Source organism: Taudactylus pleione, unplaced genomic scaffold (genome assembly GCF_031769625.1).
Source record: "Taudactylus pleione unplaced genomic scaffold, aTauple2 ptg000391l, whole genome shotgun sequence".
Taxonomy (NCBI): Eukaryota; Metazoa; Chordata; class Amphibia; order Anura; family Myobatrachidae; genus Taudactylus; species Taudactylus pleione.
Window position 1 is genome coordinate 7,116,983 of NW_028284792.1, and position 24,267 is coordinate 7,141,249.

The following is a 24,267-nucleotide window of genomic DNA, read 5'->3' on the forward strand; positions in this document are numbered from 1 at the left end:
CCGGGTGGATTACGTCATATCGTCGCACGCCCACCCAGGAGTGCACACATGACCAATAGTAACAGTGTATCCCCAATTACCATAGACTTATCAGGCATTCTCTGAGAGGCTGATTATATACAGTCAGGGCCGCCATCAGGAAGGGACTGCCGGGACTGGAGTCCCGGGCCCGGACTAGATGGGGGCCCGACCTTGCTGCCAGACCTGAAGGAGGCACCTATCTTCCATTGTTTCTGCTATGATCGCCCCCCGGCCCGCCCACCAGGCTGCCGTATTGACACTCATGAAGAAGGATAGCTGGGGGCCGGCTTCGGGCAGAGGAGTCCTATGCACCCGAAGCCGGCCCCCAGCTATCCTTCTTCATGAGCGTCCATAGGGCAGCCTGGTGGGCGGGCAGGGGGGCAATCATAGCAGTGGGCGGAGATGTGGTGCAGTATCTGTATGTGGGGACGTGCTATGGGAGGAGCGGGAGCCGCGCGTGAGTGCACTACTGTAGACTGGGAGTGGAGGCAGTGATTGATTGCTCTGCCCGCCTCTCCTTCTCCCCAACCCAACATTGCTGGCTATCAGGACGGCAGGACAGCTCAGAAGTGACAGGGAGCGCCAATGGAGGTGTCCCCATTCAGCACTCACAAACAGCAGCATCTTGCAGGCAGAGGACCCTGGTCTCTGCTTTCATAGGGAGTGCAGCTCTTCCTGTGCACATGCTGCACCCCCTGTGCTGATCTCCTCTGCCCTGTTATCTCCAATGTGTTTGTCTCTGTGCCCCCTCCCAGGTCCCAGTTTTTGTTTCACTATGTCCCCCAACCCAGGTCCCTGTATATGTGTCATCAAGTCACCCCCCCCCCCTGAAACTCCAATGTGTATCTCATTGTCATACCCCCAGTGTATCTCTCTGACCCCCAAGGCTACAGTGAATATGTCCATGTCCCCCCAGGTGTGCCTCACCATGTCCTCCCAGGCCCCAGTTTGTCTCCCTGACCCCTAGGCTTCAGTGTATATTTCCATGTGTATATCTCCATGTCCCCCCAGTCCCTAGTGTGTGCATCATCATGTTGTCCCCCCAGGCCCCAGTGTGTCTCACTGACCCCCCCCAGTGTATATCTCCATATCCCCCCAGGCCCTAGTGTGTCTCTTTGACCCCCCCAGGCTTCAATGTGTGTCTCCATGTCACACATGCCCCAGTATGAATGTCACCTCCCAGGCCCCAATGTATGTCACTATGTCATCCCCCAGGCCTCAGTGTGTATGTCTCATCCAGTCACCAATATAATATATATGCCCCCCCCAGGCTCCAGTGTGTATGTCTCCATGTCCAGGCCCCAATGTGTCTCTTATCATCCTTATGTGTGTCTGCCCTTTTCTTTTCCTCTTTTCCCTGTGTCTTCCATTACTACTCCTAATATCTCTACCCCTCACACACATTTCTACCTTTTACCCACAACCACCCACCGTGTCTTCACAAACTGCTGTTCCTCTTGTCCTGCACCTTGTTTCTCCTCCCTCTTCCTTCATCCACTTTACCCCTTACCTTCCTCTTCTGCCGCTGAAGGTGACAGAGATGGCGTTCTGCTGGCATGCGGTAAAAAGCGACGTGGAGACACCTGAGGATGGAAGGTACCACAACCTTCTCGCAGTATCTTTCTTGTCTTCAGTTGATTGGGACGAAGTTATGCAACTGGGGAGGACACTGGCCACTGGGAGAAAACAAGCCTTCCCTGTGCATTGGCCCTCTGGGAATCGTTCCTGCAGGTCCGCTGCGCTTCACCTATATGTGATGTCACTTGTGAAGTGGCGCAGCGCAATACCACGCCCTAGAACTCCAAGTGAGCGAATATTGCATTGCAGAGAAGAGGACAGAAAGACCAGCCCAAGAAGAAAGTAAGTAATAAAAAAGCAGATCACAATCAAAGTGAAATAGGAGGTTGGTTGTTGTAGGGATAAGGTAGCGGCGTGGGGGGGGCTGCCTATTTTGTCAGTCCCGGGCCCCACAATTTCTGATGGCAGCCCTGTATACAGTACTTGTCAAACGTCTGAGCACACCAGTATATTTTAAAGGTATTTTCAATTTAACTGCACAGTAATGAAATTAAACCTGTTTTATTGGCTTTGTTTACAAAATAAACTGTTTGAACAATAAGGAAACATACAAAAAAATACTTGTTTTGACTTTTAGGCAAGTTTATTTAGGTAGGTTTAGGTAGTCTGCTTTCATTGAAGTGACGACCCTTAAGCTGGGTACACACTGACAGATTTATTGGCCGATCAATTGATCGGTCAATGTGTCTGCTGCCCGTCGGGCAGTGTTTACCCACGATAGGTCGGTGAACGTCGGCGTTCACAGACATATCGCATTGGCTGACCCACAAGTCGCCTTCCGGAGGGAATCACATGAGGCACTACTATGTTGTGGTACACCTTTTGATCTATTATTGCGTTGATTCTGACTAAGTCACCAACTTGGTTGCCCGCAAAACATTCCCAGGCCATCACATTGCCTACTCCATGCTTAACTGTTAGTGCTACACAGTCTGGGAGAAAGCGCTCACCTGGACGACAACGCACAAAATCCTGGTGATGCGAGCCAAAAAGTACAAATTTTGATTCGTCAGTCCAAAGCACCCACTTCCACTGTTCCTCAGTCCAATCCTTATGCTTCTTAGCCCACGTGTACCTTTTTGCTACGTTTGCAGCACGTAGAAGTGGTTTTCTTACCGCAACCCTACCACTAAGGCCATATTCCTGCAAGCGCCTGGTGTGTCTACTGTACTGTATGAATGGTGTGTGTACTGTATATGTACTGTGTGTGAGTACTGCATGTGTGTAGCATATTATGTATAAGTGGCACTGCCACCGTGGGCATTTATTATGAGTATAAGCGACAGGGCTACTGTGGCCATTATTATAGCAATCACATTTTTTTTTTACACATTTCTATCGATTTTCCAGGTTACATCGGTACGGAAATTATATATTTTGTTATTTTTATCATACTCCATTCATACACAAGTAGCAGAATGTACGATAAACAAGCTTCTTTTCGATTTCAGGGGGTGAGCTCAGATTTTTGAAAAGTACTAATTAATATATATACACATACACACACAGAAAAAAACCCAGGCTGCACTCCAGGACTGAATAGGCGAAGAAAAAAAACGGTGGCTTTAATGCAACATTTTCGGGGTCACATCCCAGTCATCAGGATGTGACCCCAAAATGTTGCATTAAAGCAACGTTTTTTTCTTTGCCTATTCAGCCCTGGAGTGTCGCCTGTTTTTCTTTCAGTCTGTGTGGAGGGGGCCAGTTCCCCAGGGTGAGCACCTAGGCAAGTTACAGTAAAAGCTCACCTCAATTGAGTGCTGGTAATTCGGAGATTATATATATATATATATATATATATATATATATATATATATATATATATATATACACATATATAATATCCTTGTTTTATGGGCAGGCAAGAGAGATGATTTTATTTCCATCAAGAATGCCATAAATACCATGAATGACACCATTAAATTCACCTTTAGTTGTGCTAGTGATGTTGTGAATTACCTTGATGTTAAGATCTCCAGATCAAAGTCTGGCCCGAGTACTTGTTTGTTTACTAAACCCACATATATGAACACCTTATTACATGCCCACAGTTATCACCCCCTGGCCATGATAAAAGGATTTCCTTTTTCTCAGTTTCTTAGAGTGTGGAGAGTCACCAGTGATGAGAGTAAGGCCAAGGCAGATATTGAAATCATGTTTGATAAATCTTTGAATAGAGGATATTCTAGACGTGATCTAGAGGATGCTACATATTTTTTTGATTCCTCGTAATGAGTGTTGGAAGAAAAATACTAAACCCAAACAAACAATCTGTCTTCCCATTTGTTAATACCTTTTCTCCTGCTAGCTCAGTGATCAGTAAGACCTCTAAAAGGTTTTGGCAAGTCATTGGTTCTGACACAAACATACCCTCAGTGAATGATTCTCATTAATCAATTGTTATAAGCGAGGTAGAAATCTCAGAGACTGGCTTGTTAAAGATGTTACTGACAAAGGGGCTTTACAATCACAACATTTTTTGTCTAGACCTCTGGGTTGTTACTGGTGCACTGGTTGTGTAACTTGTTGCCACTTGGATGTGGGCACATATATTTCACATCCTCATTTTGGTTCACACATTCCGATCAGACATGTGTTGACGTGTACTAGCAAATACATTGTATACATGATTAAATGCCCACGTGGGCTGGCATATGTGGGCAAAACTGTTTGTACCTTCAGAGAGGGCTGCACAGCACAGGTCAGCCATTAGGTTGGCTATTGATGGAAAGACGAGTGACCAGTCGGTTGCTCTGCACTTTGTTTCAGCTAGACATTCTCTAGCCACGTTAGGATACAAGCTAGTCGACCATGTGCATAGGGTGGCGATAGGGGTAAAAGGCTTCTACAATTGGAGGCAACTTGGATCCACCACCTAAATACGGTGGCCCCCATGGGACCAAATTAATATTTAAGCTTAGCATGTTTCTAGTTATGTGCTTGTGCATTGTTTGAATTCATATTAGGTAGATCGAGAGTGCTTTTGCATATTATGTATATACTATGTACAGGATTTTATTTGTGCACCTGCTGCAATATTTATCTTTATAAAAACATACATAAGTTTCAGCTGGTTATTTGCACTTAGATATTTCTCTGTGCTTTTATCTCTGATTTATTATATTTCAGTAACATGTTCTTTATATGAAGGAATGTTCATGGGCTATATCCAGCTGTCATTCTTGTTAGTTCTGGTAGCGCTATGCGACAACAGTATGTTTAGTATATCTAGATGTTTTTTGTATATCTATATATTAGCAATATCATGCTATTACATACAGTATGATGTTCAGTACAGACAGTGTTATGAGACATCAGTATGTTAGATGTAATGTTGTGATTAATTGTTCCTGATTCTTTGCTTTTGGTTTGAAGCGGTTTGCGTTTCTATGGTAACTGGGGATACACTTATTATTGGTCATGACGCACGCCACCCGGCGGTGCTGGACTGTCTGCTTGGTGGTATTTGTCACTGGGTCTATATAAAGGTAAGATTGCTGTTATATAACTTATGCCTTGATGAAAGATGAAATAAATAGTCTGAAACGTTGCAGGTAAAGCAAGTTTTCCCGTGGAGTGCTACCTGTTTGGATATATTACCATGGTGTCCCTGCTGTGAGTCAGGCTCTCGTGAAATTGTACTCCTGTACTCCGGTGGCTGGATTTATTACAGTATATGGAGTGGCGATCTAAAACTGTGCATATAGGTGGTCGGCGGCACTCAATGCATAAATAAAGTCTCTGCAGGCAGGGTATGTTACCAACGTTTCAATACATGGAGTATTTTCGTCAGGCTGCATTGAGTGCCGCCGACTACCTGCATTTCTCTATGTCTGCTGGCGGAGTGTCCGGCTGCCTTGGTGGGCACCTGCATAGTTATATTCTTATTGATATTGGAGAAGTGCTGCCCGTGCCATTTTCCTATAATATATATATATATATATATATATATATATATATATATATTTTTTTTTTTACTAAAGACCTGTCTGTTGGAAAAACTGTGCATTCAGTTATTTATGTTTTATTCAAGAGTTAGCAATAGATTTCCTAATGCATTTGGCATACAAAAAACACCTGGCTGTTTTTGTTCATATTTCATTATTTATTTTCCGTGGGATAAACATTAAATTACTGTCCTAAGTGGAAAATAAACCCCGATAACCAGAGTACAGAATGTGATTCCTAATGTGTGCAAGCAAATAAATAACGGTCATTAATTTGTTACATAAAATAATTAAAAAGTAATTAAAAAAGCGGCAGCTTTTTAAAATATTTTTATAATGTTTTATTTATGGTTTTGCAAAAAAACGAGAACATAAATATGCATGTGGCACAATGTGTGAAAGTACAGTAGCCTAGAGAGAGACTTCAGCACAAATGGTGTAAGGCAGATAATACATTAAGCTTGGGGGAAGCTGAACTAATTTCAAGCGCAACAAATGCTAAACACAAATTTCGGTCTACACACAGGCATCGGTGGGATGAACCAGAGTTAATAAATGCAGCACATCAATTTACTAGGAACGATGGCATCATAAAATATTGGTCATGGAATACATCAGGGAAGTGAATGGTCTCTAGAGAAATTTTTTTTTAACTCATTTGCCCTTCCCTGGCTCCCCCTTTCGCCGCAGGGCAGGGGCATAATTACCGCTTAACACCTTTATCCACGGCAGCCCTGACCACCCCCTTTGCCCACACAGGTTCCCCTTTCCTGCTTTCTCCCCCCTCACAGCTCCAAATTCCCCCATTCTTCCATCCTCGGCACCCTCTACCCTACACTGGTTTAACTTCAGCAGAAAATGAACACAAAAAGAGGGAAGAACAAAGCATCATATTGACCTTCCACACAACATAAGCCTGAGTGGAAGCTACAGTACAAGTGGATCCTGTTTTTTCACAATGAAGGTAAGTCACTTACTGTACATTTTACACTTATTATTTTTTAATAATATGTAGTAATTTATTAGAAATAAACCGTAATGTAGGTTATGTACTCATGTTGACATTTAGAATGTCGTCATTATGAATGTGTATAGTATTCGGCTGAATTTAGGGTAGGGTTAGGGTAAGGCTGAAGTAAGGGTAGGGTTAGGCTGCAGTTCGGGTAGGGTAGTGTGGGTAAATAGGGTAAGCCATAACGGCAAATCGGGCATATCGTGCAGTATGTATGCCCGATTGAGTGCTCCCGTTCTGCATGGCCAATCAAAAGTATATTATGTGGTGCAGTGCATACAAATGCCAATGTCATTAAAATCTCTTTATAACAGCAATATTACATGGTACGGGACTAAGGTGAATCGCCCCGACCATCGGCAAGTTGGCCGGTCGTACAAGTGAGTACCCGGTCTTAGGCTGCAGTTAGGGTGGTGGTTAGGCTAAAACTGCATTGTCGACATTTTGACTGTCGACATCTGAAAGCATTAAGAAGTGGAACATTGCAGGTGTATCTCTAAAAACATTGAGGGCCCTTCAAAACTTTGCTATGGGTCCACAATGTTCCAGTTATGAGAAGTGAGACTGGCATATAGCATGTTTAGGCATGTCGTGAGGTCTAAGTGGCATGTGAGGTGGTCAGAGGGGCATATGTTGTGGTATGAAGAAGCAGGCGTGATGGTCAGAGTGGCAAGTGCGGTATTTGGAAGCAGGTGGGGTGATTTGAGTGACATCTCGAGACACATGAAGAGTTCCTAGTGGTAAGTGGTGTCATGCAGGGTGGAAAATGTGCTCCTACTCTCTTTTTCAGGTGTGTGGATGACTCCCAATTACGTGATACACATGCATATGTAATTGATATAGAGATTAATTATAATATATTATATATATATATATATATATATATATATATGGTAAGAACTTACCTTTGTTATCTCTATTTCTACGAAGTCCATAGGGTTCCACAGGATACCTTGGGGTATAGGTGTGACGTCAGTCATCAGGCACCATAGAGTTAAGCTTTCAGCCTCCCAGGATGCACTAGGGTCCCCCTCCTATACCCCGCCCCCGAGCCAAGGCACCTCAGTTAGTTACCAAGCCATAGGCAGGAGGAGGAGAAGGAAGAGAGAGAAAGAAGATCTGGATACACACAAGAATCACACTCTCACCAGAGGGAGACGGAAAAACCGGTGACCAGAACAAAGCCCATCTGCAGCACAGGTGCGACAGGGCGGGAGTCCTGTGGAACCCTATGGACTTCGTAGAAATAGAGATAACAAAGGTAAGTTCTTACCATATCTCATATTTTCTACTTCAGGGTCCATAGGGTATCCACAGGATACCTTAGGGATGTCCCAAAGCAGTATCCTTTAAGGGTGGGGACGCTCCTGTGCTGAAAGGAGAATCCGCCGCTCGAAGGAAGCATCCTAAGAGGCGAAGGTGTCAAACCTGTAATACCTCACGAAGGTATGGACAGAGGACCACGTAGCAGCCTTGCAGATCTGGACTGCAGAGGCACCACGTCGAGCTGCCCACGAAGGACCCACAGACCTAGTGGAATGAGCCTTCAAAGAAGGAGGAACCGGAAGACTTTCATGAAGATAAGCTTCAGAAATAGCCATACGGATCCAGGCTGCCAAAGTTTGCTTTGAAGAAGCCAACCCTTTTTACGGAAGCCATAGAGGACAAACAAGGCGTCCGACTTCCTACACGAAGAAGTGCGGTCAACATAAGTCCTTAAGGCCCGCACAACATCCAAAGTGGCCTCACCCACTGAAAGACCAGGTGAGTTAAAGGCCGGAACAACTATTTCCTTGTTAACATGAAACTGGGAAACAACTTTGGGAAGAAATTCAGGCCGAGTGCGGAGCACTGCCCTGTTCCCATGAAAAATCAAGAAAGGGGGTCTACAAGAGAGCCCCTAAATCAGAAACACGTCTGGCCGAAGCTATGGCCAGAAGGAAAACAGTCTTAGCTGTTAGCCATTTAAGGTCCACTGAGCCCAGTGGTTCAAACGGCGGTCCCTGGAGAGCCCTCAGGACCACAGCCAAATCCCAAGGCGCCACAGGTGGAACAAAGGGCGGCTGAATGCGGAGAACACCTCGCATAAAGGTGCGCACATCCAGGATTGTAGCAATCCTACGGTGAAACCAGACAGACAGGGCCAAAACCTGTACCTTCAAAGAAGCAAGGCGAAGCCCATGATCTAGTCTCGGTCGACACCATTGGAAGAACGTATGCCACACGCGATGGTATATCCTCGCGGACGACGGTTTCCGAGCTCGCAACATGGTACGCACCACAGAGCTGGAAAACCCCCTGGACCTCAACATGGCTGTCTCAACAGCCATGCCATCAAAGACAGCCGAGCCAGATCAGGGTGAAGACAAGGACCCTGCGACAGAAGGTCCGGTCGTAGCGGCAACCGCAGAGGACTGTCCACGGACAGACCCTGAAGGTCTGCGAACCAGTGCCGTCTGGGCCACGCGGGAGCTATCAACAGGAGCGTCCATCCTTCCTGTTTGAATTTCCGGATTACCCGTGGAAGAAGGGAAACCGGAGGAAACAGGTATGCGAACCGGAACGTCCACCGGACGGACAGAGCATACACCAGAGACGCCTCTTCGTCTCTTGTGCGAGACCCGTACACCGGCAACTTGTTGTTGTGCCGGGATGCCATGAGGTCGATCTCTGGAAGACCCCACCTGTCCACCAGCAGTTGAAAAATGTCCGGGTGCAGGGACCATTCCCCCGGATGAACGTCCTAGCGACTTAGAAAGTCCGCCTCCCAATTTAGCACTCCTGGGATGAAGACCGCTGATATGGCCGGAAGATTGCGCTCTGCCCATACCAGGATCCAAGACACCTCTACGAGAGCCGCCCGACCAGGTTCCTCCTTGCCTGTTTATGTAGGCCACGGTGGTAGCGTTGTCCGACTGGACCTGCACCGGACGACCCTGGAGAACCCGATGTGCCTGCTGGAGAGCATTGAAGACCGCACGGAGTTCCAAGATATTTATTGGAAGCTCCGCTTCTGTCGGCGTCCACCTGCCATGGAACAAGTGTGGACCCGAAACTGCTCCCCAGCCCCGAAGACTGGCGTCCATTGTCAACAGGACCCAATTTGGTACCCAGAACGGACGTCCCTTGCTGAGATGGGCCGTCTGCAACCACCAGGCAAGGGACAGGCGAACCTCCGGGGTGAGCACTATCGTCTGGGACTTTAGAGACTGAGGCAGCCCGTTCCACTTGGACAGGATCAGGTACTGCAGAGGTCTGAAGTGAAACTGGGCATATTCCACCATGTCGAACACCGACACCATGGAGCCAAGTAACCTCATCGCTGAGTGTAGACACACCCGGCGGCTTTGCAGACAACTGCGCACCCTCGACTGTAAAGCAGAGATCTTTTCGCCCGTCACAAAGATCCTTTGCTGTCCCGAGTCCAATAAGGCTCCGAGGTGCAGAATCCGCCGAGACGGGATTAGAGTGGACTTCTGCCAGTTGATTAACCAGCCGTGCCGTTGCAGTAGCGCAATGGTCAGGTCCAAGTGGTGTAGAAGGAGCTCTGGAGATCATGCCACTAACAACAGGTCGTCCAAGTACGGCAACATGCGGACTCCCTGCAGCTGCAGAGAAGCCGCCATGACTGCCATCACCTTGGTGAACACACGCGGCGCTGTCGCCAGGCCAAAAGGTAACGCCCGAAACTGAAAGTGGTCGCTGCGGATTGCAAACCTGAGGAACTGTTGATGGCGCAAAAGAATAGGGACATGCAGGTAAGCGTCCTGTATGTCCAATGACACCATGTAGTCCCCAGGTTCCAGCGCCAGAATGATGGACCGTATGGTCTCCATCCGAAACTTCGGCACCCGCAAAGACTTGTTGAGAGCTTTGAGGTTGAGAATCGGACGATACGACTCATTGGGTTTCTGCACCAAAAAAAGATTTGAATAGAAACCCTGGCCCCTCTGGGAGAAAGGAACAGGCACTATAACTCCAGCCTGGAGCATAGTGTGCAAGACCTTCCGCAGCTCCGTGGCCTTGTTCCGGTCTGATGGTAGACCCGTGGTGAAGAATTGAGCCGGAGTCTGTGCCGGAAAGAGAGGGCGTACCCGTGGGAGACCACCTCGAGAACCCAAGTGTCTGTCGTTGTGACCGACCAACACCGGGCGAACTGCAGCAGGCGGCCTCCCACTTTGGGAGCCCCCAACGGGAGGCCCGGACCGTCAGGCCGCAGGCTTGTCATCAGGCTTAGGGGCCGGACGTCTGGTACTCCATGCCTGCTTCCGGGGCTTGGCCGATTTCTTGGGACCAGCCTGTCGGGGAAAAGACTGTGGTTTGGGCCTGCCCTGGGCCCTATAAGACCGAAAGGACGATGGTCCTGAACCAGAAGGAACCGCGGGCGACGGGAGACATACCGATTTGGCTGCCGCCAGCGTGGCCACAATTTTGTCCAGATCTGGACCGAAGAGAACTTCTCCGTTAAAGGGCAACGCCTCCAAACCCTTTTTGGAGTCAGCGTCCGCCTTCCAGGATCGCAACCACAAGGTGCGACGAGCAGCCACCGCTGCTGAAGAAATTCGAGACACCAGTGTACTAATGTCTAAGGCCGCCTCGTTGACATAAGTGGCCGAATCACGGAGATTACCAATCAACTCCGTTTGTTCGGCCGGACAGTCGGAATCAAAGGACGCCTCCAATGAATCCGCCCAGCGCTCCATCGCAGGCAGATCTCCACCTTGCGGTCCGTAGCATCCTTAAGGGAGAACTTGGATGGCATCGGCAATGTGGCACTACGGCCAAGACGTGTCACATGAGAATCCACCTGTGGAGGGGATTCCCACTTAGCAAAATAATTATCCGCGAACGGATAAGCCACTGCCAGGCGCCTCTGCGGCTGGTATCGCTTGCCAGGCTGGTTCCACGCCTCCTCTAAATGGTCCATTAACTGACCCGAAAGAGGAAAGACTGTGGCGTCACCCTTCACATCCTTAAAAAAGGCACACTTGGATTTAGCAGCTGGGGGAACTTCGTCCTCAATCACCAAGGCTGTGCGGACAGCCCGAATAAGTCCAGGAATATACACCTTGGACCTAGCGTCAGCGTCCTTAGTATGGAGAGGTTCCTGATCGTAAGGATCCAGAATTCCCCATCATCAGACGTCCCTTTGTCATCCTCATAAGGAGCAGACAGAGACGCCACCGGCCGTTTATGTGGCCGCATCACAGTCTCCCCCTGCAACACATCCGACAAGTGCTGTACAGAACTCGTCAGGGAGTTAACCCACGCCGGCTCCTGAGAAACCGGGAAATAGGGAGACTGCGGGGTACCACCAATTGTCTTGGGAAACCCTGCATGGGTGACGACACCACGGACTGCTGGGACAAACCCATCTGCGTAAACGCGGGCTGCAGAGCTAACTGGCCCACTAAGGCTGTAAGCGCCTGAGCGAAACAAGCCCAGGGCGGCTCCTGTACCGGTGCTGTAATCGTAATAGGCCGCGCCATTAACAAACACTGCCGGCAGAGGCCCTCCGCGCTACCCTCCCCCTCCGCTAAAGGTACTTTACACGTAGTACACTGTAGCCGGAGAGGAAAATCACTTTCAGACATGATGGTACTAAGTATGTGACCCCCTCTCACAAATTGTATTTTAAAGAGGCGAGAGACCACCCTGCAGCACCACACTGCACCGCAAGGGCTTAGCAGAAAGAACAGGGACAGTAATAAAGCTGACAGTCAGAATAGAAGATACAGGCAGCAGCGCTAGCACAGTCACATACAATGCAAAGAAAATCAATTCCTGCACTAACCAGCGCTGATCACTCAACTACGCAGACACAGAGTCTGGTAGGACACAGCGCTGCATACACAGACCTGACCACAACGGAGGAGAGGTATGCGGGGGGACCCAGACCACGATGCTTCCGTCCAGGCTTCCAGCAGCGTTCACCATGCGTTCAAGAAGATGGCCGCCGAGGTGCAGAGAGGAGGCTGGCCTGGGGGAGGAGCGCTGCCACAGGGCCAGTCGGCAGAGTGCAGAGAGGGCTGTGTGCAGCGGGGGAGGCGCCGGCTGTGAGACAGGGAAGGCGCGCTCCCCTGGCATGCATTTAACCCCCGGGACGCCGCAGCGCTACCGCTCTGCTGCGGTCCGCTGTCCCAGGGGGGTAGTGGAAGCGCAGGTTCTTACCTGGCTCCACGCTGCAGCCAGTCCCCAGGGACTGACTGTCCATGCTGTACATCCAGATGTGCAGCCACAGCTGCATGCAGGAAAACTTCAGGGGCTCTTCTTAGCCCCCACTCCAACAGGTGCACCCGACTCCGGCCGGGCACCAAACTAAACTGAGGTGCCTTGGCTCGGGGGCGGGGTATAGGAGGGGGACCCTAGTGCATCCTGGGAGGCTGAAAGCTTAACTCTATGGTGCCCGATGACTGACGTCACACCTATACCCCAAGGTATCCTGTGGATACCCTATGGACCCTGAAGTAGAAATAAATATAATATATATATATATATATATATATTATATATATATATATATATATATATATATATATACACACACACACACACACACACATATATATATACACATATACATACACACAGTCAGGTGCAGAACTGTAATGGCTGATAGTGACAGCTCTTTGGATCTCATATTGAGAGTCAACAGCAACTGATTCCAAATGAAAATGTCACACCTAGAATCAGCTCCAGACCTTTTACCTGCTTAATTGATAATGAAATAACGAGGGAATAGCCCACACCTGTCCATGAAATAGCTTTTAAGTTGATAGTCCCATTACTTTTGGCCCCTTAAAAAGTGGGAGGCACATATAGAAACCGTTGTAATTCCTACACCGTTCACCTGATTTGGATGTAATTACCCTCAAATTAAATCTGAAAGTCTGCAGTTAAAGCACATCTTGTTTGTTTCATTTCAAAGCCATTGTGGTGGTGAGTAGAGGCCAAAATATGAAAATTCTGCCAATGTCCCAATATTATGCACCTGACTGTATGTATATACATACATACATACATACACACACACACACACACACACAGGTTGAGTCTCCCATATCCAAATATTCCGAAATACGGAATTTTTTTGGCTTGACTGAGATAATGAAACCTTTGATTTTTGATGGTTCAATGTACACAAACTTTGTCTAAGGCACAAATTATTAAAAATATTGTATAAAATGACCTACAGGCTGTGTGTATAGGGTGTATATGAAACATAACTGAGTTTTATACATGTACACAAACTTTCTTTAAGCCACAAAATTATTGAAAATGTTGTATAAAAGTACCTGCAGGCTGTGTGTATAAGGTGTATATAACACATAGGCCCGTATTCAATTTGAGCCGAGCGGCGTTAAATTATCACGCACGTGCCCTCGTATCCCCGTATTCAATTTGAAAGTAGGCGAAAACGGGACCTGGCGATACTTGGATCGGCTGTAAAAAAACGGGAAGTTTCGGGAAATAATCCTAGGACCCCCCTAAAGATGTCCAGACATGGGTATACAATCGGGATACCGGCTGCCTCATATCTTGGCAAGGGTGAAATGGGGGTACCCATAGTGATCCCCCCTATGTCTAAACATCTTTAGGGGGTTTCCTGGATTTTTTCCCTAAAATTCACGTTTTTTTTTTTATAGATATAAACACAAGACATAGAGCCCCCCTCCAAAAGCCAAACCAGCCCCAGGATTGGCAGCCAGTGGTGGTTTCTAAAAATACGGGGAACAAAATGTGTAGGTTACCACCGTATTTTAGAAACCAACACCAGGCTGCAGGGACCAGTGCTGGTTTTAAATATAGGGGGCAAAAAAGACGTGGGGTACCCCCTATATTTAAGACCAGCATCAGACCCAACCGACCGGGGTGTAATGCCACAGCCCAGAGACCCAATCACCAGGGCTCCAAGTCCAAAGCATTAGCACCCCAAGTCGGTCAGCGCAAGCCAGTGATCCACACCCCCCCCCCCCGCTGAAGCCCAGGGCTCTTCCCCATACTCCTGGAGCGGTGGGTATGGGGGGGGGGGGGGGGCAAATATTGTAAGACTATCGTACTTTACAGTGGAACTACAAGTGCCAGCATGCCTGCCATTTTGCACTTGTGGAACTACAAGTGCCAGCAGACATGCGGCACTTGTAACTTCACTGTAAAATAGTTTAAAAAAAAAAAAAAAAACAAACACACACACACACACAGTGTCCAGTATAACTTTATTACACACACCTACCCATTCACACATACTTACCTATACCAGATGGAATATGCATAATGAATGGCCCTGCAAAAAAGAAATCATACTCGCCTATATCCTTGCGCTGGTCTCCGTAGCATCCCCGAGACTTGGCAAAACAAAAAACCTACTCTATTGACCACAGGGACATAGGATGTGTATGTGTGTTGCCACACATACACATCCCTCCCGAATGCCAGCTGACAGGACTGATCGGGAATTTTCGGAAGATATTCCAGGGGACACCCTAAAGATGTTTAGACATAGGGGATCACTATGGGTACCCCCGTTATTATCTCTTGAAGGAAGTTGGGGTTTGTAATAGCCGCGGCAGGTGCATAAATGCGGCTTGGAAGAAAGTGCTGCAGAAGAGCATTTAGAAGATTTTTTGGGGAAAAATAACTATTGCCATCAGGTTTGGGGTACTTGAAATTGGGGGTCAGCATATTTTAAAGTTGCTAAAGTGAGTTGAAAGATAGATATATCTATCTATCAAGGTGATAAGGTACTAGTCCGTGCGCTAAACCAGTCAGACGTTCTGATCAGTCCTTTTAAAGAATAAATATGAATCCAGTTCAATTTATTCGTCCACTATGGTTCTGACATTGACTGCTCACATTTTTCCAAACGGACCCTTGTTGTATGGATCCCAATAGTCATGCAAAACAAAAGGTGAACAACAAGCGCCTCATAGTGCAATAGTTTTTATCAATTGGGCACGCACCATTTATATTAAGCGTACCATATATTATTAGAATGTAGACGTGTGATAGATCTCTATGTCACATTCTTGGATTATAGATAGTCCGGTTAATTATTTTTCAGCCTCCTACCTATTCTGGACAGGAGACAGACAAGCATAGGTAGGATGCAAGATAATATCATACATACATACATACATACATACATACATACATACATACATACACCAAATGTTTTGGATCTCCCCTGATTTTGGATCTGAATCTGGTTTTGGATTTTTTTCCTTGGCGTTTTGTTTTTTGGTTTTGCTTCTGGATTTTCTCTTAAAATATCATAAAAACAGCTAAAAATCACATAAAATGGGCCTGTTTTTGTTCCTACAGTATTATTAATCTCAATAACATTTATTTCCAGTCATTTCCAATCAATTTTGACCACCTCACAATTTTTTTTTCATCTAGTTAAGGCCAAAAGGTTGCATCCAGCTAGCTGGCTGGCTATGCTAAGTGACACAGTTGGCGGCACTAACATGTGGCAGTTCAGCTTCCAATTTCCAACACGGATACAGTGTGTTATACAGTGTGGGTTGGATATGCCAATAGTGCAATTACTGTGACTGTGAGAGCGGGGCTGCTGTCGGTGTCCTCAGTACATGGAATGGCAGTGCTGCGGTGCTGGCAGTGTCCTCAGTGCAGGGTATCAGCGGTGTCAGCAGAGCAGGGGTGCCAGCGGTGTCTTCAGCGCAGGTTTGCTGTCTGTGTTGGCAGTGCAGGGGTTGCTGACAGTGTCCTCAGTACATGGAATGGCAGTGCTGCGGTGCTGGCAGTGTCCTCAGTGAAGGGTACCGGCTAGCTCGGCAGTGCCAGTGGTGTCTTTAGTGCAGGTTTGCTGGCTGTGTCGGCAGTGCGGGGGTTGCTGATGGTATCCTCAGTACATGGAATTGCAGTGCTGCGGAGTTGGCAGTGTCCTCGGTGAAGGGTACTGGCGATGTCGGCAGTGCCAGCGGTGTCCTCAGTGCAGGTTTGCTGACTGTTGGCAGTGCAGGGGTGTTCTCAATGCAGGGTGCCGGCAGAGTCCTTAGTGCATGTGTGCTGACAGTGTCGGCAGTGCAGGTGTGCTGGTATTGTCCTCAGTGTGGGAGTGTCGGCAGTATGGGGGTCACTGATGGTGTCCTCAGCATGTGGGGCAGCAGTGTAGGGGTGCCAGTGGTGTCGGCAGCGGGGGATGCTGCCAGTGGGGGTGCCGGGGGTGTCGGCCACAGGGAGTGCCGGTGGTGTCAGGGAGCGGGGGATGGCGGGTGCCATCTTGTTTTGCTTCCTGTGTGCATATTAAATGGGCTTAACGCTGATTGGCTGAGAGCCGTGACAAACAGCTCTCTCAGCCAACCAGCGTTAAGCTCGTTCAATACAAAACCTCGCGGCCAGACAGCGGGATTGTGAGGTTTTGCCTCGGGCGAGGGATCCGGGGCAGGATCCCCCGAAATTCAGGTGGGTTCGTTTCTCAGAGAATTGAACCCGCTCATCCCCCCCCCTCCCCCTCCTTCACTCTTCTGCCTTGTCCTTTTCTTTCTCTTAATGCCCTTAGCCTCATTTGCCTTTTCTTTTGGAACCTCTCCTGTCTATGTATCATGTTCCAGGCTATATACATATTTCTTTTTCCATTGTGTGACATTATACGTGGCAACGCTATGCAGTTCTTTCCTTTTTTGTATAGTTCATTTGCATCAATTTTTTTTCCTTTGGTTTGCGAGGTATGATGGTGACTTGGTCATTCTCACCTCTATTGTGCATTTAGACAGGTTTGTCTTACATCACTGTCCATATATACCTCTTTCAGTATTTTCCTTGTCTCTGACATTCCACATCCAGCCCTACTCTTTGCCATACAGCAGTCTTCTTTAACCTTTCTTTATTATGCACTGCTTTTTAAACTTATTGTACATTCTTTTAACACCACCTATGTCTTACTTCACACCACTTTCCATTAACATTTTATTCTTGTATCCACAGCCGGATTGCGCGGCTGTCTGTATTCACTGAACACACAGTTCTTTTTCTTCACCGCTCATCGCGGCAGCCGGGTCCCCCGATGACGTCACTGGATGTGCATCGGCGTTGCTGGGCAACCCCTTGTGAAATCCCCTGCTTCCGCCGGATGCCTGCCTGGACCTCGCGGTTGGGAGAGAGAGAGACAGAGATATCTCTCTATATATACACACACACACACACACACACACACACACACACACACAAATACAAATATATACGGCGAGTAAAATAAGTACTGAACACATCAACATTTTTCGCAGTAAATATATTTGTAATGGGGTTATTGTAATTAAATTTTCACCAAATGTCAGCAACCACCAATGCAATCCACACATGCAAAGAAATCAAACCATAGATGTGTAATAATGTGAAATGACACAGTGAAAAAGTTTTGAACGCGCTTACTGAAATTTATTTAATACTTCGTACAAAAGCCTTTGCTGGTAATGACAGCTAAAAGACGCCTCCTGTATGGAGAAACTAGGTGCATGCGTTGCTCAGGTGTGCGATTTTGTCCCATTCTTCCACACAAAGAGTCTTCAAATGTTTAAGGTTCCGTGGGCCTCTTCTATGAACTCTGGGCCTGATTCAGACCCAGACGCTAAGATGCACTCGCATTGAGCGATTTTTCACAATCTGCGCATGCGTATGAGTCGCAATGTGCGTGCATGAACCAGCCATTGCGATGGGAAAGTGCTTGTCCATAGCCCGCAGTCGGGCCACTATTTTGAGTGACAGTGCAGTTTGTGGGTGGTAACAGGGGAAGGTGCTTGAAAACGGGAGTGTGGATGTGCGAATGCAGACGTGCCCGACCGTCAGCACGGCGTTTAATGGGTGTGCATAATTAGCAAAGTAGCGTCATTACACACGTGACTGGGCTGTATTTTAGCCAGAACTGCTCGCAATGCTGTGGCGGATAAAGCTCCGATGACTCTCGATGTTCCCGATTAATCCTACAACTGCCGGAGATGACGTGTGTTGCGAGTGGCAAAGGGGCGTCCTTATACAGGTGCGAGCGCATAGTGCAGCCGCTCGCTATTACTTAGTGGGCGGGTTTACGCAACGCAGTGCCAGCACATGCTTTAAATAGCCGGCCCCTTTTAGCCAGCGAGCGAACGCAAATAGCATCCGGGTCTGAATCAGGCCCTCTGATCTTTAGTTCTTTCGATAGACTTTCAATTGGATTCAAGTCAGGTGATAGGCTGGGCGATTCTAGCAGCTTTATTTTTTTTCTCTGAAACCAATTGAGAGTGTCTTTGGCTGTGTATTTCGGATCATTGGCTGAAATGTATCCTGAATATATCCTTGCCAGTTAACTATTCTGGCTTTACGGACGCTACCAGAGTCGGTTAATACCGCATGCCTCCTTTGGTGCACCATGCTAGATTCCTGTCCTGGCGATTTACATGGTATCAACCGGAGTTGAAGTTGGCCTGTCCATCCTGCATGCGGTCTGGTGCCTCTGTCCCTGCTCTTGGTCTCTGTTGCTGCTGCTTGGATTGATACTTACCTGCTGGTCTCTCCTGGTTTCCGGCCATGACTCTGGTGCTTCGGGACCTCCGCTGTTGGTTCTCTGCAAGCTCTGCCTCTTGCTACCTGTTTGAGTTGCGGTGGAAGTGGCTGCCGCCATTTTGGACTTCTCCCTGGTCTGTTGTTGCGAATCTGTAGTCTCCTTTGAAACGCTGCTCCTGGAACTGCCGTTATCCTTCTAGCGGACATCTCGTTGTTTCCTGGGATATCATCCTCCTGTTGCCCATAGTGGGATTCTCCTCCTGGCCTCGGCATATGTAAAGGCTGGCGGCCATCTTTCATTTGATGCACCTGGCGGTGAAGTTTACGAAGTGCTGGTGCTATCAGCCATTTTGAGCTCCCCTGTCCGGGTACATCTCTTGGTGTCGAGCTCTGGCGGTGTGCTAGCCTCCACCACCTTGCCGCTGAGTGCTCACTTCTGCAGCACAAATCCTGTTTTTTTTCTGCTATACTGGAATTCCTGCTGTGTGACATTGCTTCCTGTTTGCAACAAATCCTTCAGGCTGTCGGGGCCTCTACTTCTTACACAGCTTGAAAACATACAAGAAGATACCCTTCCTTCAAGTTTTACCCGAGAGATGCTGTGATGTGGATGAGCAAGTTACACAACCAATTTCTGAAATTGCAACCATCACAGCTTCTATGACTGACTTCATCCCAAATGTATTCCTTCCAATGGATGGGATTTAATCGGAGTCTGATTGCTATACTATTTCTGGGTGTTTTACCACTGATAATTTGTCCATTATTCCTATTACGTGTGCAGAGATACCAGGTTTTACCACTTCAGTATGCCTCTTCTATTCCCCTTCATATGTGCTGGGATGGCACTGTCACTTCAAATTCACCTTTTCAAGGGATAGAGATATGGCCGGACTAATACTACTATTTTGAAGCATGTTATTATGTTTAGTTGCTGGAAATTCTATATATCCTGGAGTTGTATGCTTAATTCAACTTTTCTCCAGGTTCTATTTAAGATCTGTAATATATTGCCACTTCTCTGATGGAATGTACTAAAATTTTGAATGTTGCGGGAGGGCTGGGGCTAGTCTGGCTTAGTTTAGGGCCATTAGTATTTTGCCCCTGTCATTTATCCTTTATTTCAGTTTGGGGGTGGGGGTTTAGGTATATGAGTGTAGTTAGCGGTGGGTTGGGGGTTAAGGGATCCAAGTATGCCTGGGTTGGAGTTAGGTTATACAGGGTGGGAGGTTATGAGGTGGTTTGTTTTGTGTTAGGGGAGGGTTATGGGGAGGTTTATTTTACGGGTTTATTTTATATTTCTTTTCTGTGTGGTTGTGATATTTGGGTAGATGTGGTAATGAAACATTGTGCACACATACATTTGATATAAGCAGAAGCAGCGAGGTAAAAAGTAGATAATTTTTTGTTTGTTATGTTTATTCTGTGTACTTATATCCGGATACATGGGCCCGAACGGCGCCTTCGGGCTCCTATTAACATCTGCTTATAAGATGTTGACTATACTCTATATCCTGCTTTTTTAATATATATATATATATATATATATATATATATATATATATATATACATACATACATACATATATATATATATATATATATGGTCAGTAATTTATGTGACATATTCTATGTCATCATATTGAATGCCATATAGTTTCTTATGTCTGCCACATTATATTTTGTATATTGTGTTCTTTTAGTATAATGTATGTTATCTTTAATTCAGTATTTTTTATTGTTTTTAAGAAAAAAGGTTGCAAAGGTCTTGAGAGAGCTCTTTGCTTTTACCCATCATGAGGTGTTTCTTGTGTGACACCTTGGTAATGAGACACCTTTCTATAGATCATCAGTTGGAACTGAACCAGCTTATATTAATTTGCACTGACAAGGGGCAGGATTGCTTTCTAATTACTGATAGTTTCCAGCTGGTGTCTTGGCTTTCCATGCCTTTTTGCACCTCCCTTTCTTCAGGTGTTCAATACTTTTTTTTTTGTCTCATTTGACATTATTACACATAACTTATTTTATGGACATCTATGGTTCGATTTCTTTGCTTTCGTGGAATGCATGGGTTGTTGCTGACTTTTGGTGAAAACTTGATTACAATAGGCCCATTACAAATATATTTTCTGAGAAAAATGTTGATGTATTCAATACTTATTTACCCGTTGTACATACACACAATACTGTGCAAGTTTTAGGCAAGTGTAGAAAATATGCTGCAAAGTAAGAATGCTTTCAAAAATAGAAGTGGTAATAGTTTATTTTTATCAATTAACAAAATGCAAAGTGAATGAACAGAAGAGAAATCTAAATCAAATCAATACTTGGTTTGACCACCCTTTGCCTTCAAAACAGCATCAATTCTTTTAGGTACACTTGCAGAGTCATTTTGTAGAATTATAGTTTGGTATGATTGGTTAATCATAAACCTAACAGGTGATAATGATCATCATTTTCATATGTAGGAAGAAACAGTCATTAACTGAAATAGCTGTGTGGAAAGTCTAAAACTGGGTAAGGACAGCCAAACTCTGCTACAAATGTGAGGTTGTGGAAGACCGTTTCATGTCATAGGTCATACACCATGGCAAGACTGAGCACAGCAACAAGACACAAGGTAGTTAGTTATACTGCATCAGCAAAGTGTATCCCAGGCAAAGATTTCAAAGCAGACTGGGATTTCAAGATGTGCTGTTCAAGCTCTTTTGAATAAGCACATAGAAACGTTGAGGACCGTAGACGCAGTAGTCGGCCAAGGAAACTTAGTGCATCAGATGAAAGACACCTCATGCTTACTTCCCTTAAAAATTGGAAGATGACCAGCAGTGCCATCAGCTCAGAACTGGCAGAAACCAGTGGGACCCAGGTAAATCCACCTTCTGTTAGGAGAAGTCTGGCCAGAAGTGGTTTTCATTGAAGAATTGCGGCCAAATACCATACCTTCGACATGGAAACAAGGTCAAGTGACTCAACTATGCACAAAAACATAGGAACTGGGGTGCAGAAAAAAGGCATCAGGTGCTCTGGACTGATGAGTTAAAATTTCAAATATTTGGTTATAACAGAAGGCAGTTTATTCACCGAAGGGCTGGAGAGCGGTACAATAATGAGTGTCTGCAGGCAACAGTAAAGCATGGTTCCTGTCCAGCCCCCTTTCTTGTTATTAGAAATATTGTGACAGATTCAGAGTTGTACCCGAATGCTCCCGCAGCTGTGATTTTCCTTGCTGTGGATGTGCGAAAATATGCTAATGCAGCAGCGCCCGGGATCTGTACTGAGATGCCGACATGGGCCATCACAGCTGTCCGCAACTGCATATACATAGACAACATCGGATGCAGATCAGGCAAACAAACATCGGCTCATCGAATAAAGATGTATACACACTTGCCGATATTCTGGATGACTGAACGATAACGATATCGTTATCCTTCTCTATATCGGCCAGTTTGTGCGCAAAAACGAACGATAACGAACGATGCACGCGCCTGCAGGTCGTTGGTCTTTGTTGTTCATCGCCCAAACATGCAGGCCAACCTGACAATATTGTCAGGTTGTTGCATGCTCAGGATTGAGGGTAGGTGCCCGGCACTGAACGATATTGTAAATGATATTGTTCAATTTGTGTGCGCTCAATGTAATTAACGACATTGAGCACACCCCTGACAGGGACACATTAAACGATGTCGCTAATGAAGCGAATCATCTAGTGTGTATGCCCCTTAAGTCTATGGTCACCATAACGGAGATGCAGAAGCCATGTTATCTGCGTATGGGATCACAGACACAGGATGTGACGCCCCCAAAACAGCCGAGACACGCCTGCCTTTATTGCAGACAATCCCAGTTGCCATCCCAAACACTCCTTGGCTGTCAATCACACTGCTATTAAAGACTTGCACCGTGCAACTACGATAATGTACCTTGACACATGCGCAATTTGACTCAGCCGCATTGAAAAAACAATCAATCAATTTGCTTAAGCATCGGCATAGCGTACAACTCTGACCACTGGCTTCTTGACTACATACCCTTCGGATACGTATTATTTGTACTGTAATCATGTGATTCCATTATATGAACACTTTACTCCAGGACTCATTGGTATATTTGGAACTTTTCATTTTTACCACAGTAGTTGTTACTGATACTGTCTGTTCACTATATTGGTATATTAAGACTCGGGGACAAGGATATTAGTATATTTATTAAATTAAGACCATTTTAACCCTTACCTGCAGTAGTGAACATTTATTATTGCTATACCTCATGATACTTTGCAAGTAAAATTATATTCCAGAGATGGTTAAAAATTTTACATTTATTGGAATATCAGAAAGAGCCAGATAATGTATTTGATAAATAATGCCCCAAGTTTGCAAGTTAACAGGGAATTTAGGCTGGCAAAAAAAGTGTTTACTTATTGCAAAGTCTCACTTTATATTGTTGATGTAAGCAGCATAATGTTGCAGATAATAAATAGAATGCATGCTTACAATGTTGTAAAAGAATGCCCAACTGACCACATACAATAGCTACTTTAATATAGACCAACTATATAGTGGATAGTACAGTACTATTATTACTGTACATTTATCAAAAGCATTACATATAGGGGCCTATTTATTTTAGTTTCAGAAATATCTCCTACATTAAGCAAACTAATGCAGGATACCACAGTCCCCATTACTCTCAATGGGGACTACAGTCTGAAGCAATTTACCAACCTCCAAAAACCTCATCTTTAGATGGCATTAGCCGATTGTAACGTATTGGCTACATCTTCAATTCCCTGTCCAGTAACCAAATGATGCGCATAAGCTCACCCAGGTATAAACCTGGAAGTAAATTGATTGCATAAGCAATTATTTTACTTTTTAACCTTTACTATGACAGACTCTTTTCAGAGCCCATGTCCCAGTGTGTCTACAATGATAACCACCTTGAAATATACATCTCAAATCAATGCAATATGCAGCGATAAGGAATGGTCATTTTAGGGGGTTTAGGAAAATAATAAATAGACCCCATAGTGATAGGTTTAAAAAAAAAAATCAATACTGCTGTAGAAGGCGATTCTCACCACATATTGTTTTTGATTCCACCAAGTCTGCTGCTCAATGATGAACATTTTACCAAGAAGATAATGTGCAGCAAGTAGCTGATCAAAGTAAATAAGACAACTATGCTGATCAGAAGGGAACA

At 45.9% G+C, this 24,267-nt stretch overlaps 1 protein-coding gene across 1 annotated transcript in view; it reads right to left on the reverse strand.

Annotated features, from left to right (window-relative positions):
• LOC148507550 (S-adenosyl-L-methionine-dependent tRNA 4-demethylwyosine synthase TYW1-like) overlaps positions 1–24,267 on the reverse strand; it is a 217,297-nt gene that overhangs the window by 31,140 nt on the left and 161,890 nt on the right. The gene's annotated exons all lie outside the window — the stretch shown is intronic.